Genomic DNA, 14,561 nt, shown 5'->3' on the forward strand with positions numbered 1-14,561 from the left:
TGGATACCCAAGGACACCAGATCTCAAATATTATTAAAGGACCAGCCTTAATATTATTCTTCCCAGGGCCCCAGAGAAGAAATTACACATAGTGAGAACTGTTTTTGGGAAAAGAATCTACATACACCATGCTCTTTGTCTGTTTACTTTATTCCTCTATGACAAAATTCTATCTCTACAGCTTCAGTTCCATTTTCATATTCAGCTCTTCTCTGCCTATTTTTCCTGTCCTCATAGTTTCAGTAAGCTCCCATGCTTTTGACCTCATCTTTGTCCTCTGTTCCTCCCTCCTGCATCTTTCATTCCTTGCTCCTTACTCCTGGCTCTGAGGAGATCTGCCTGACCACCTACTGAATCTCTACCTTTCTCTCTTGTCTCTGGCCCTGAGTCTCTGTCTATCCTCTATAGAAAAGCTGCCTTGTCCCTCCTCTCCTGGCCACATGACTCTGCCCCTCTGGAGTTCCCCTCCAGTCCTTACCGCACCTGGTTATGCAAAAAGTCCTGTTGTCCTCAGTCGATTGCTCTGGAATGCCACTAGGTCTGAAGGCAAGGGATGGTTTGGGCTTCATTTGCACAAAACAATGAAGTGTTATATATACTAACAACACAGCTTAAAATAAAAGAAGTAAAATAATTCTGCATTTTTATAAAAATTGATTAAAAAATAGTATTTCAAACTGTACAGTCACCAGAAGTACACAGTTATCAAAAATGCACACATTTCACTTGGCATCTCTAGCAACTTCAGGATTCTGTGCCTGGTCTGTTTTGGCATCTCCATTTTCTGCAGGATTGTTCACATTCTTACCAACATCAGCCTTCCTTTCTTCCCCTTGGGGACCTTCTCTCCCTTCTTTGCAAGGGCCTTTTTAGGCTTGGGCTTTGGTTTTGGAGGATCAGGTTTAGCAGACAACCTTGCAGATCTTCTCTGTGGCTCATCCTTCACCTTGCCCTTATCTCCTTTAGCATCCCATCAAGCCTTTCTTTTGGACATGGTTGCAGTAGGAAGCTGTGGTAGGGGACATAGGTACTGATTTGGGAATGCAGCAGTGGATAGATTGGCCTGTCTGGGGGTCATTCTTATTGCTTCTTCACATTGTTTGGGATCTAGGGGGAATACTCTATTTTCAATAAGATTTAATTACTTAAAAAAGAAAGTGGTGTCCGTACTTAAATTTGTTTATGAAATACAACACCTTCTTATGAGAAACTAAAATCTTTAATAGGTAGGCTCAATTACTTTTCATAGATTACATTTATAGAGAACATTTTTTTCTATAGGTTCTGTTATAACAGCATATATACAGTAGTAGTATTTTAAGAACCCTGTTTAACATCAAATGGTGAAACTATATTCATTTAGCAAATTCATAAGAAAATATATTTAGCAAATATATTATACATTAATTAAACAATCCAAACCACAAAAATGTAGCTAAATATTTGGCACAGTAAGTATGATTAAAATTTAGTTGTTATTACTATAAGAAGGAATTTGATATATTAGACATTTTATTTTCATGTGTCCCTATTTTACAAAAGCAACCATCTCAAAAATAATGGAAGTATAAAATGCACATTTTCAGCTGAAGAGTAAACATTTTGAAATGGCTGTTTCATAGTACTTTCATCTTCTCTTACCAGTCTGTTTCCAGATATTTTATCACACTGTGTGAAAATGTGTTGCTGTTTCACTTTGCCTGCCTGAGGTACCTGATTGGTTTAATAAAGAGCTGAGTGTCCAATAGCTAGAAAAGACATATTAGGCAGGAATTTCCAGGCAGAGATAGGAACTCTAAGATAAAGAGAAGTGGATTCACCAGCAAGACACAAAAGAAGTCAGATGTACATTATGGAGGAGAGGTAACAAGCCATATAGAAGAATGAAGATTAATATAAATGAGTTCATTTAAGTTATGAAAGAGTTAGCTGGGACAAGAATAGGCTAAGGCTAAGCTTTCATAATTAATAAGAAGTCTCTGTGTCATTATTTGGGAACTGGCAGTCCAAAAGAAGGTCTGTCTATACCAGTCCTCCTTTTGAGAAGACAGGACCTTTCAACTAGGAACTGAAAGAAGTGGTAGCTTGATGATTCTGATTAATTTGAAGTTCATGTGAAGTAGCTGAAGACCTGACAGAATTTTATGGTAAATATCATACGGTTGACACAGATCTGTTAGTTTTTGTCCTCAAAGACAGTTATGAAGTTTTCCTTTCATTTTTGATAAAAATATATTTGAGACAATGCAGTTAGTTTTTGTCCTCAAAAACAGTTATAAAGTTTTTCTTTCATTTTGATAAAAAATATATTTGAGACAATGCAGACTAATCCTTTCTGCAACTAACTTGGGTTCTTGTTTGAATTATGTTTTACTGACTATAAAAAAATCTCTCTGTGAGTAGCAGAAAGGACAGCTAAAAGAGCTAAAGCACTCAAGCTAGCATCAAGGGAAAAAGTCATTTTTTGTTCCACAGTGGTAAGATGACTTGTATCTATTTTTCAGAATGCCCTAGGAGTTGGAGGCTATGAATCTGGGCTCTACAAAAAAGTCAGGGCTTTGCCAACATAGCCCAGGTTGATTTATTATAAGGAGGCTTAGCTCAGTACTTATTTCTTCTGGTTCTCTAAATTAAGGTAGCTGGGATAGAAAACTAGGGAGAAGGAAACTTTCTGTGAGTCTGCTTTTCATGAAGACACACATTTAACATTTTCCACTACACATACAAATGTAGTCTACAAAACTCATCTAATGACCTCCACACTTGCCAAAGTCAATAAACATTTCTCTTGACTTCCTACAGCAAAGCTACTATGAGCTCTACATTCAAGCTTTCACAGCTCTGCTCACTGTTCTCAAATTTGAAATGTGTCCCACTCTCCATTTTTATTAGTTTTGTTTGTTTTTTAGAACATTATTAAATCCCATCTACTCCATACAATCTTTCTTGACTACTACTGAAATGTTCTCTTACCATTCTTTGGGGCACTCACTCTCAGTGGTGATACTGTAAAGTACACAACTTCTTGACTCTTCAAGTTTGCACTTTGCTGTTCTATGTATACACAAAAGCTGGACTCTCCAAGTAAGCTTGTCAATGCCTATGAATAAAATCATGAGTTACATAGGGCATTGCTCCTCCTTTCCTTAGTTCCAGAACCTCTTCCTTGCCTGGGCATCTGCAGACATCAAGTTCCAATCACAGACTGAAATAAAGGCTGGAAAACATGACCCACAGAACTGTATATGTGACTGTGACTTTTTCTAAGCATATGATAAGATTGTCATTTCAACCAGTGGGTAGGGAGGAAAGACTAGAAGTGATTCACAGATAATTAAATTACTTTGGAAGATATTATAGCAACTTGGCATATGCAGATCTTTAAAAGTAATATGCTAATTAATATTATCTTTAGTAGTTTAAAATAGCATTCACACTCTTTTTTTAGTTTTAAATTAGCACACAGAGAAACCTGTTTCTTTATGGCATTTTCCTTTGTAAATAGTTCTGGTTGGTTTCTCACACACTCCCCCATCTCCCTATTTACCCACACCTACCTGTAACCTTCTGTCCCCCAGTACTCATCTTTGCACTTTTATAGTGCATATGTTATATTACACTGCCCACTCACTTTCCTTCAAGCCTCCTTTTCTGTCATTAACCCTTTTCTAGTTTCTGACATATCTAAGTAAAAACAATCCACTAGTATTCACTTTATATATAGCTTTTAAGCCCAGTTATGTGTTCTCTTTACTCTGTTCAAGAAAAATTCTCAAATATGTAGTCTCACCTCAGTCAGATTGTTACAAATACCCACTTTTGGCCTTCATCTGTACAAAATGAAACACAAGTTCACCACTAGCTGTAAATCCTAGGAAGTAGAGAGTGTAGACTCCTCCCTCACTCCCTGTCTGGGAAAACCACTGTCTGTACCTCCCCTTGTTGAGTCACTTCCTGTTTTCTGAGTTCTTGAAACTGCTTGTTCTTTCCTTCAACAGAGATCTCCTTGCCATATTTCTGCTTTGCTTTTATCCACCCTCCTTCTCATTAATCTTTCTAGTCCTCAAGGATACAGATTAATAAGTCATGGTAGACTCATTTAGTATAATATTGGACTATAGTTATTGTTATAAACAGCACTTAATCCATCTGCAAAGACTTTTATGACACCCTTACCAAAGAGCTGTCTATGTAGATTTATCAATTCTGTTAGTGAGTAATTAAAGACCAGATACTATAAGATTAGGTGACAACTGAGATGCAGGGCTTACCTCAATTTTAAGAGAAAATAATAAACAGTCTTCCACTTACTTAGTAGACTAGATCAACAGAAGATCCTAGGAATGTGAGATAGAGATACGTCTAACATCACCAGTCTTCATCACTGGCACAAGGCAGACTGTAGAATCTTCTAGAGATGTTCTCCCTGCTGACAGTGAATTGGCTTTACAATTTACTTCCGTAATTTGCTTCAAGAAGTTACCACCAATCACTTGACACTGCTATGTGAACTGAAGCCCACTTGACATCAATGAGAGATTCTTATTGCAGATATAAAAGGAACACAGGAGGTCAGGGAGAAAAGGACCCCTTTCCAGTATTAACTAACTCAGTTTCAGAATAATCACTTTGACATTTCATCCTTCTTTCTATGAGTTATCAATTAAGTTTAGAATAATGAAGAGCCCCACAAATCCATGTGAGCATCAATTCAAGCCCTTAATAAATAAAGCAATTGAATTTTTAAGCAAAGACTTTACAGTCAATATATTAAAGCAAAGATGACTGGATGTGGTAAGACATTCACCACTTTATAGAGAGGAATTGTTATGCCCTGACACTCATTATGTTTTCCTTTTGCAATCTGATGAAGTTTAGATGAGTTCTACATACTGCTAAGCATCTCTATGAGTTCAATATCATTTGATTGCTAAATGAATGTATTTATATATTGCATGAAGAAAACTGTCCTTATCACCAAGAATGTGGAAATTATTTGCAGATTTCAGGCAGTAAGGTGGAAGCAGCCTGGATCTAAGCTGAGAGCAGCTGTTGTCTATACTATACTATGCTGTGCAGTGAGTTTCAGACCTTGTGCCCTGGTCTCTTTCTTCTCCTCTTTGTATACCATTGAGGAAAAACAAAACAAACAAACAAACAAAAAACATTCATAACATAAATTAGTTAATGCAGTAGAATTTTTGTAAAGTTTAATGTAAAGAAAACTGTATACATCTGAGTTTTTTTTTTTCTAGAAGTAGAAGGCAATATTTAAAGAATGCTAATGCATTAAATAGTTCAGAATAGTGCCAGGTCACTGCCAGAGTTCAAAGAGCTTAAAGTGGAGCAATAAAGACTTAATTGCACATGGAGAGTTTAGACATTGGTTCTTGATACATTGTCTCAAACATGTAGTTCTTGCCATTAGAAAAAAATTATGATGGTGTGCAATTTTCTCAGCCCTATTAACAAATATATTTGCAGATCACAGATATGGTTAAAAAATAATGACCCAAATCACCATGTTTACTGACTTTATTGCTGAGAGCATGCTTCATGGCATTCTCACTGCTATGATTCTGATATTTATCAGGAGGATTCTAGGAGAATACATTCTTGATCTCCACTTTGTCCTGTATGGATCTGGTACACTGTGCTTGTAAATAAAATGCATGGCACACCATGGTCCTGAATATTCCCAGGAGTCAGAATATTAAATGTTGAAGGACTGTGAGTAGAAGGTAGCTGGCTTGACGAACAGTCTTCATTCTCCACATTTCCTTTTATGTACATCTTCCACATAGAGACCCTGATGGTGTGAGTGTTCACTGTCCATTCCTAGTTAATGTACTAACCAATCACAGTCAATAGGCCTCCACTAAATAAATGGTTGTTCATGTACACCAAAGCAGAAGCTGTTCCCTGAAACTGTCTATAGATTGATTCATTTCTGTGCCCTGTACGAATCCACAGGCATTGCAGTCTTGTCAGAGGATGTCCTGGTAATGACAGCTGAACATTTTTTTCCCCCAAAATAAGGAACTATGTATTTAAATTACAATTTTCTAAAATGAAGATAGAATAATATTAGATGTTCACCTCTATGACATCAATATTTCAAAGTTCTTCTCTCCATGAAATAATTCATTTCCATCCTCTGGTCACGCATAAATTAGTTCCACCAACCCTGAAAGCATATTTGGTTCCAGGGCAGAACATCCATTGCCTCTCTTAACAGCAAAATGATATATCTCTTTGAAATACATAGAAGTGATTAGATGTCTACATTTTTTTTCCTGCTCCCAGGCCTGCTGCCCCTTCCCTGCAAAGATGAGGAGACAAGAGTACAAAACTTTATCGTACTGAAATAGGTTTAGTATAATACATGAAAAAGAGAAAATGATCTCTTGAAGGACATTTTTATATGTGAACCATATTATTTCATGAAAGGTTTTTGAATCTCAAAATTGAGTCACAGTATCCTCATTAATCCTCATCACACAAATCCACAGGGTCTGTGACTACAATAGTGAGAAGTTACAATTAATGACCACAGGTCATCAGTCCTTAGTGAATCTGGAAATATCGGATTATCAATCACAGCTAAGTTTAATCTGTATGATGGAAATTAACTATACTTAGTTTTAGACAGCATACAAGGCTTAGTAACACGAAAGTTGTGAAGATATTAAAAGACGAATACTACTAGCTGCTTATGCCTTGTGTAGGCAAAGATGAGTATAGTAAATATAATATTTCATTGTTAAACTATATAACATAGTCAAATTATAAAGTTTCCAAATTTGCAAGTCTTAACATTTTCAATTTTAGTTTAATTGTAAAACCTGACATACTGATTGTTAGATGTTTTTCTCTACACCAAATTCAAAATTCATAGGTATATTATCGACAAATTTTTATTCCCTTGTTAACACAGGGAAATGTGAATCTATATAATCTACACTGGATTTTATACACTGCGTTTTCTTCAATTCCAGCAATCCCTTATCCACAAAAAAGCACTAAATACTTTTCAAGGTCTCTATCTCAACCAATCCCAGCCCCTCCTCTCTCTTTCTGTCTATAATTGTGCATATGCATGTATATGGGTGTTCAAGTTTTAGAGAATGTATTGATTTATAATTATTTTTAATTGAAGACATAGCTCTGAGTATTGTAGAACCAGAAAGTGTTTTTCTGACTCACAGTATTCCTCATGCTGAAAAGCTTTCAGGAATGGCAAACCCATAGCTAGCGTCTTGCTGTACCTACTCATGTTACTCAGCAATGACTTGAGCAATGCCAATGATAAAAGTCCATGTCTCCTGCTCATGTTTGCCTTTGTTAAAATCAGAATCTCTGGGCTGCAATGCACACAATAGGGCTTCATTTAGAGAGTGTCCTTGTGAGTAAACTCTGTGTAGTGTTGTCTGATATTGATGGTCTTCATATATTCAGTATTCCCAAGGAAAATGTAAGTGAAATACTGAATTTCCACAGAAAATATTAATATTTATCATCATCTGCTCCTATAAATCATTAATTACCAGTGCATAAGTTTATTGTTTCATGAGCAATATACATTGAATTAGTACCTCAAACACCTCTAGAATTTTCAGTTCAGTACTTGTGAGCAGGCCATCCTTCTCTGTACACCCTTGGCAGCTGGTGTTGATGGTATTTCAGAGACCTACAGTGTAGGTACATGAAGGATCTTAATCTCTATTCGTAGCAAGGTAGACAGAGCTGGACTAAGATGACCTCTGCTGGAAGGACCTTTGTGATCCTATGGTTGCCACAGGTGCTCTTCTCTGTCCTTTGCACTTGCAAAAAAAAAAAAAAAAAAAAAAAGTGCATTTAGACATGTGCTGACAAGTGGCATACATACACTTTAGGATGTAGATGGAAGTTTTCCTGTGTCTTGCAGCTATTAGGAAACAGACAGAGGCCTATATTAATTACAAGCTGTTTGGTCTATGACCCAGGCTTATTACTAACTAGCTCTCTCTCTTAAATCAACCCATTTCTATTAATATGTGTATCACCACAGGTCTTATGGCTTTACCTGAGTTCTTTTACATCTTGCTTCTCAGTTTGCGGCTGGCAGTGTCTTCTCTGACCTGGTCTTTCTTCTCCCTGTATCTCTCTTGGATTTCCTACCTGGCTGTCTCCTGTCTTGCCATAGGTCAAAGCAGTTTTTTCATTAACCAATGGTATCAACGTATATTTATACCATACAGAAAGACCACCTCATAGCACTAAGAAGTAAAAGTGCATTATTGCATTTTAACAAGCTACTGTTTTCTGTAAGAGTGACTTCTAGAGTTTGCACCTTAATGTACAGATCATTTTCAAAGTTTGTATTTATTGCTTATCTGAATGTGATATTTTTCTTTGTTCCTTACATAATTAAAAAAAGCATCAGATATATTGTAAGTATGAGACTGAACACTAATTGGCATTATGAACTTGTTACACCAGAACACTGATTTTTGGAAATTTTCTTGAGGGTCCCTGATCATAAGTAGCATCTGAGTGTTACTGAAATAATAGTTTTTAAAAGGGACAACAGAGAGGATAAATAAATTAATTTGCCCTTGTCTACAACTACACAAACACAAGAGATACCTTTAAATGGTACATCAACATTGGTATGATGAATCTACATATAAAATATTAGGGTAACTAATTCAAAAGTAACATGATAATACAGAAATTCTGTTGTGTTTTATTTTGTAAAGAACAAATGGGGTAAGCTATAGAACTATCCCTCTATAACTACAAAGTAGCTTTAGAACTTTATTGGCAACTGGGAGCTCAGTCTCAAGTCATGAATATAGAAGATGGAGAATTGCTTTTAGAGAGGGTGATTGGTTAGGGAAAAGTAGGATAGAAACATTTCAGATAGTAATAAACAAAGCAGAGATGCAAACAGAGGAGAGTGCACTCACCCATGCACTGAGCTGCTTGAGCAGTAGTAATAAACATGGGGTTAGTGGGGGAGAAAGCCTTCTCAGCTCACAAACATCTTCAGCACAGAAGCCTGCTCTCAGCTCTGCCCAGCAAGGCCACTAGGTTCCTGGTCTTCCAAAGCTGCTCAAGTTCAGTTTATAGCTCAGTCAGCCAGCAAAGGACAAGTCTCTGAAATGTCCTCAGTCTGCATAGCTGTCACTCTGCAGGTCACCAAGAACTAATGACACATCTGAACTAATAGCAAATCTTTGTATCTGAAGTCCCACTTTTGTGGAACTAATCACTAATGAGAGCAGTATAAAACATATTCTCCTCTGTTGTACCCTTGGAGCCAGAGTGAACCAAAATGGAGTGGAATGGGGGGAACCTCTAAATGGTTTTTATAAGGAAGCAGTGCATTAACTTTGTAGGTTCGTCTTTTTCCCTGGAAAGGCAATATTGGGCCAAATTAATCAAATACATTGATTCTCCATTTTGTTAACAGCAAATCATATGAATTAATTTGCATTAACTCAGGAATCAAATATTTACTGAAAGGTTAGCTGCTCTAGGACCAAAAATTTCATTATTTTAAAGTTATCATGGCTAAGGTTGTTATTTACTATTTTGTCTTTAATAGTTTTCTTCTTGAAATCATCAGATTTTTTTAAATTGAAATGTTTGACATCCAAAAGTAAAAAACAATACTGATGAAATATAACCTAGAGAGTGTGGTGGTATTGTGTTCCCTGAAATATTGTGTGTTCCCCAAAATAAACATATCTGGGGTCAGAGAACAGACAGCCACTAGAACAGAGCCAGAAATGGTGGCTAGAAAATGGGAAGAGTAAGCCATAACAGAAGTTGGGCGGTGGTGGTACACACCTTTAATCCCAGCACTTGGGAGACAGAGCTAGCCAGATCTCTGAGTTCAAGGCCACTTTAGAAACAGCTAAGCATGGTGACCCACGCCTTTAATCCCAGGGAGTGGGGGCAGAAAGAAAAAGGTATATAAGACGTGAGGACCAGGAACAAAAAAGGAGGAGAAAGCATGTAGTTAGTCAAGCTTTGGAGCAACACAGTTCAGCTGAGATTCATGTGGAGGAGGACTCAGAAGCTTCCAGCCTGAGGAAAAAGGATCACCCGAGGAACTAGCAAGGTGAGATAGCTGTGGCTTGTTCTGTTTCTCTGATCTTCCAGCATTCACCCCAATAACTGGCCTCGCGTTTGAGTTTTATTAATAAGACTCTTTAAGATTCATACTACAAGAGATATTTTCACATGTGTACATACACTAGCAGCTCCCCAGCAGGCACAAAATTGACCTGCCTTACACACTTTATCATCTCATTAACTAAATTGGAAACTTGTACAGTATCAGATAATACATAAAATCAAAATCTAAAACACAAACATATTTGTAAACAAGGCATATTGACACAGATTTGCAAATGAGCACAAAGCTGCCTTTAATTGGACAGAGCATAACCTAATGCACAAACACTTGTGCTCTTGACTTATTCACACAAGTATACTTGTTTGAATTACTTTGAAATATGAAAGTTACTTTGAAAGTCTTGTAAAATAGCCTAACTAAAGATAAAATTGTATATCCATATGCTTACATGACAAGAACCCTCCCCCAAATTCAAGAATTCTTAGGGAAGAATGTTTTGCAAAATAATTTGCTTCTTGAAATCTTTAAAAAAGAATGAAAAACAAATGCCAGAAATGATATCTTATTTTTCCAATGTCCATTGGTAAAATGAGTGTACTGATTCATTAATGCTGAAGAAATAAAAATGGAAGAGCAGCCTAGATTCTGAAGTAGAAAAATGGGAAATAAGGGGAAGCATTTTAACCAGAAACAGAACAGGTGTGTGCAAATGTCCTCTGTCCAATGGGACAATATTAACACAAAGCTTTTTTATGGATCCAGAACAATGGCATTGATCATGTTAAGATTTAAGAGAGAGACAGGTGACATTGTGAGAAGTTTGTAATAATTGCCAATAGAAATCATTTAAACCACACAAAGTCCTGCCCTAAATGACTCACACACTCATTTGTTGTCTCATCAGTCATGCCGTTGAGAAATATATGAAGAAAATTTTTATGATGTCTTTGATATTAGAATATGACTTGCTGCTTTGGCTTTAAATTCCACCATATTCAGAATCAGGCCTGCCTCTCCTCTGCTTTAGAAATATCCTTCATAATTCACACAATTGTAAGGCAAGGGAGCATAGCAATGTTGTATGGGAGTTTGTCAATGCTCACTTTACTCTTATATGGAAAGATTATATTTTTCCCTATTATAGTCAACTGTGCCATTCTACTGTAAGAGTAAAGGCTGTGCCTTTTGGGTTTGGGTAATTACCCTGCAAACTTTCTACATCAGATAAATCAGCTACCATTCTCCTCAGAATATACCTCTGCCATTGACATTCATAGGAGTAAACTGAAAAAGTTTAGTTACATGGATGACATCTGTCTTCCTCAACAATGAAATTTGGAGGTATTGGAAGGTTTAAGTTCATACCATTTTATTAATACAAAGCAAGAGTCTGAAATGGAAGCAATGAATTTCCAGATGAACAGGAGAAACCTGCTTTTTCTCATTCTGTTTAAGTCACAGAATATTTTTGAAAGAACGTTTGCTTCTCAGTAAGGTGCAAACACTAAATGCCTCATGCCATTAGTGTGGGAAAGGGGAATTTGCCAGATGAATTTGTAGTTAGCCTCATTTCCTAGCACACAAAATAGATGTCTTTTAAGCTTAGAAAAGCTTGCTCAAATATAACAAGCTGTCATTATCAACACAATAGCCAAGATGCTTGAAAGCAGGACCTTTACTTTTGATAGTTTGAAACAGTCACTTTGGTCAAGTAAAATCAAATTTGATGACTCTGACCTCTAGTGAAGTTACTTATCTACATCTTGATCTGCAGTAAGAGACTGTGATGCCCTTCCTCCAACAAGGACACATCTCCTAATAGTGCCACTCTCAGTGGGCCTATGGAGGCCATTTTTTGTTGTTGTTGTTGTTGTTGTTTGAGATTGCAACAGCCACCCTAAAAAATAATGAGGAACCTGCCTGACTTAATTTTGAAGGCAGTACACATTATGTTGAACTGTTAAATATAAGTTTCCTTTTACTGGAAGAGCTGAGTTTCCCTTTTTAAGTCTATTTCCTGGACTCCAACCTGTTCTAACCCTTGACCTTGACTTCTTTTCAAGAACACTGAAACCCTCCCTAACCAACCTAACTCTCCCTAATCAGTGACTACCTACATGTCACTGCCTGTTTTTTTCATGTACTGCTCCATTATCTGCTGTATATACACTTGCTTTGCAACTACTCATGGTTTCACTCCTTAAAATGATCCTAAATCAGGTGTTCCTGACTTCTGGCTCAACTTAGAAGGCAGTTGTTGGACAGCTCTTGTGTGCATCCCAAGAAAAATCAAGCTTGTTTCAAATTTGGCTGAAAAATTGTGGTAGTGACCTTATTCTTGCCCATTGGGATTAACAATCACCATCAACTAACTGTGTTGATTAAAACAACAGAAATGAATACTTGCCTTTCTGCTTCCACCTGCAACAGGTTCTGAGGGCTCCAGGGTGACAGTTAAACAGATGTTCCTTCACCCATACCTCCCACTGAGCATGAGCCTACTGACTCCTTATTCTCCCTCCCTCTGGGGTGTCCCATGCCAAGAGAAAGTAGCTAGATATGAACTGGCACCCATATACCCAGAAAAGTCAGGATGTTTAGCTGGAGTGTCCAGCTCACCCTTGCAAATGTCCCATTCCTCTCTCCAAACTCTGCCCTCTCAGAGAATCTCTACCAAAGAGAAGGCTCAAACAAACAAACAAAGAAAACCCAACCCAAACCAACCAACCAAACAAACAAACAAAAAAACCCAGTCCTGTATTCTTTGTGACTATGGTACCTCATCCCCTAAAGTCTCAGGTAGCATGTACCATATTTGGGTTCAAACCCAGCTCGTGGCAGACACATCATTACCCTTCGACTACAGGGTACACAAGTACCCTTCTTTAGTTTGGCTATGTGATTTTCTCCTACTCCTTCTCCTGCCTCAGTCTCTGGGGGCTGGAGGACTCACCCAGGAGATGCTTTGCCCAACTTAAACCTGGTCTTTTACGTTTTAATTCGGCTTGACTGGCTCACTCCATTGGTGGAGAAATCTATTATCGGGGTACAGAAAACCTGTTACCCGCTATAAGCAGTAAAGTGAAGCCAGGGAGGTTTCTTCTTTGCTTGCAAACCTCCTTTAATGAAATACATAAGTCCATTGCTTACAAGTTATATTGTTTTGCCACATATTAGAAGCTGATTTTCTGCAATATCTACTTATTTATTACCTGTTTATTTATTCTTTTTTTAAAGGATACCTAGTCTTCCAGTCTTCAGTTATCATGCAACTCATCTCCAAGAGCCTATAAAAAGCACCTTTAATGTTAACATTTTTAGTAATCAATCTATTCAAGGCAATGTATTCTTTCCTGCTTCTATTCCAATTTTTCACTTGTCTTTACCTAACTCATAAGCCAGATGTAAATTTGAAAGCTATTGGTTATATCATTACCTTAGTACTAAAATCTCTATTTGTTCCTATGTCTCATATGATAAAGTATATCACAAAATAAGTGATTTAAAGGAAACAATACCATTGAATTCATAGAAACTAAAAGTATGAAGCAGCCATTATCCAGCAGGAAAAATTTGCTTTGCATACTGCTCTACTAGTTTTTATTCGTATCCTTTGCTGGTTCCAACTATTTCTCATCCTCTATGTGACACTGACATCATTTAATTCTCTGCTTCCATCTCCATGCAACTTTCTTATTTAGGGATCATCCTAATCTAGTGATCTCATTTTAAGAAATTATGTTTGAACCCGTCCTCGAAATGAGGCCTGTACTGAATCCACCAGGTTTAAATGAATCCCCAGGGGAGTCTTGGCCCTGGAGGAGATGGGAATGGAGGGGAGGGGATGGGGGGAAGGTGGGGGAACCCATGGCTGATGTGTAAAATTAAAACACAAATATAATAAATTTTAAAAAAGGAAAAAAAATAACTGAAGCAAAAAAAAAAAAGGTTATGTTCTCAGACACCAAGAAGACATGAGTGAGTAGCCTATATCAATGCAGGACAGCTCCTGTCAGCCAAAGCAACCATGAGAAATAGGGTACCGAAATCCAAAACAAAATCCTCCAGAGTGTGGAGGAAAATTGAGCAGTTAGGGAAACTGTAGAAGGCCACCAGACCATAATAACCACAGAACCAGAACCATAAGGAGTGCAAGAGGAGGATACTAGGGAAGTGATAGGAGATGGGCACCTCAGAAGCATGACCAATGATTTCTACACAGAAAACCTAGTGATATATTGAAGGCTATTGCTTCATTAACATTCAGCAAATATTCTCTGCGAGGGTTAAATATCAGATGGCATGCAGGGGAATAATATTTTCTTTTAACTTTGGCATCTCAATCCATAGGCATTTTATGATGAGATTTTTCTTATGGATATTTTTCTGTATTAAAATACCACATTTAAAACATATTTATGTATTTTGAATA

At 37.1% G+C, this 14,561-nt stretch overlaps 1 pseudogene; it reads right to left on the bottom strand.

Moving 5' to 3' along the window:
• Positions 1-645: 645 nt before the first annotated feature.
• LOC118576772 lies at positions 646-994 on the bottom strand (annotated as a pseudogene).
• Positions 995-14,561: the final 13,567 nt, after the last annotated feature.

The sequence above is a fragment of the Onychomys torridus genome, chromosome 1, assembly GCF_903995425.1.
Source record: "Onychomys torridus chromosome 1, mOncTor1.1, whole genome shotgun sequence".
In the NCBI taxonomy this organism is placed as follows: Eukaryota; Metazoa; Chordata; class Mammalia; order Rodentia; family Cricetidae; genus Onychomys; species Onychomys torridus.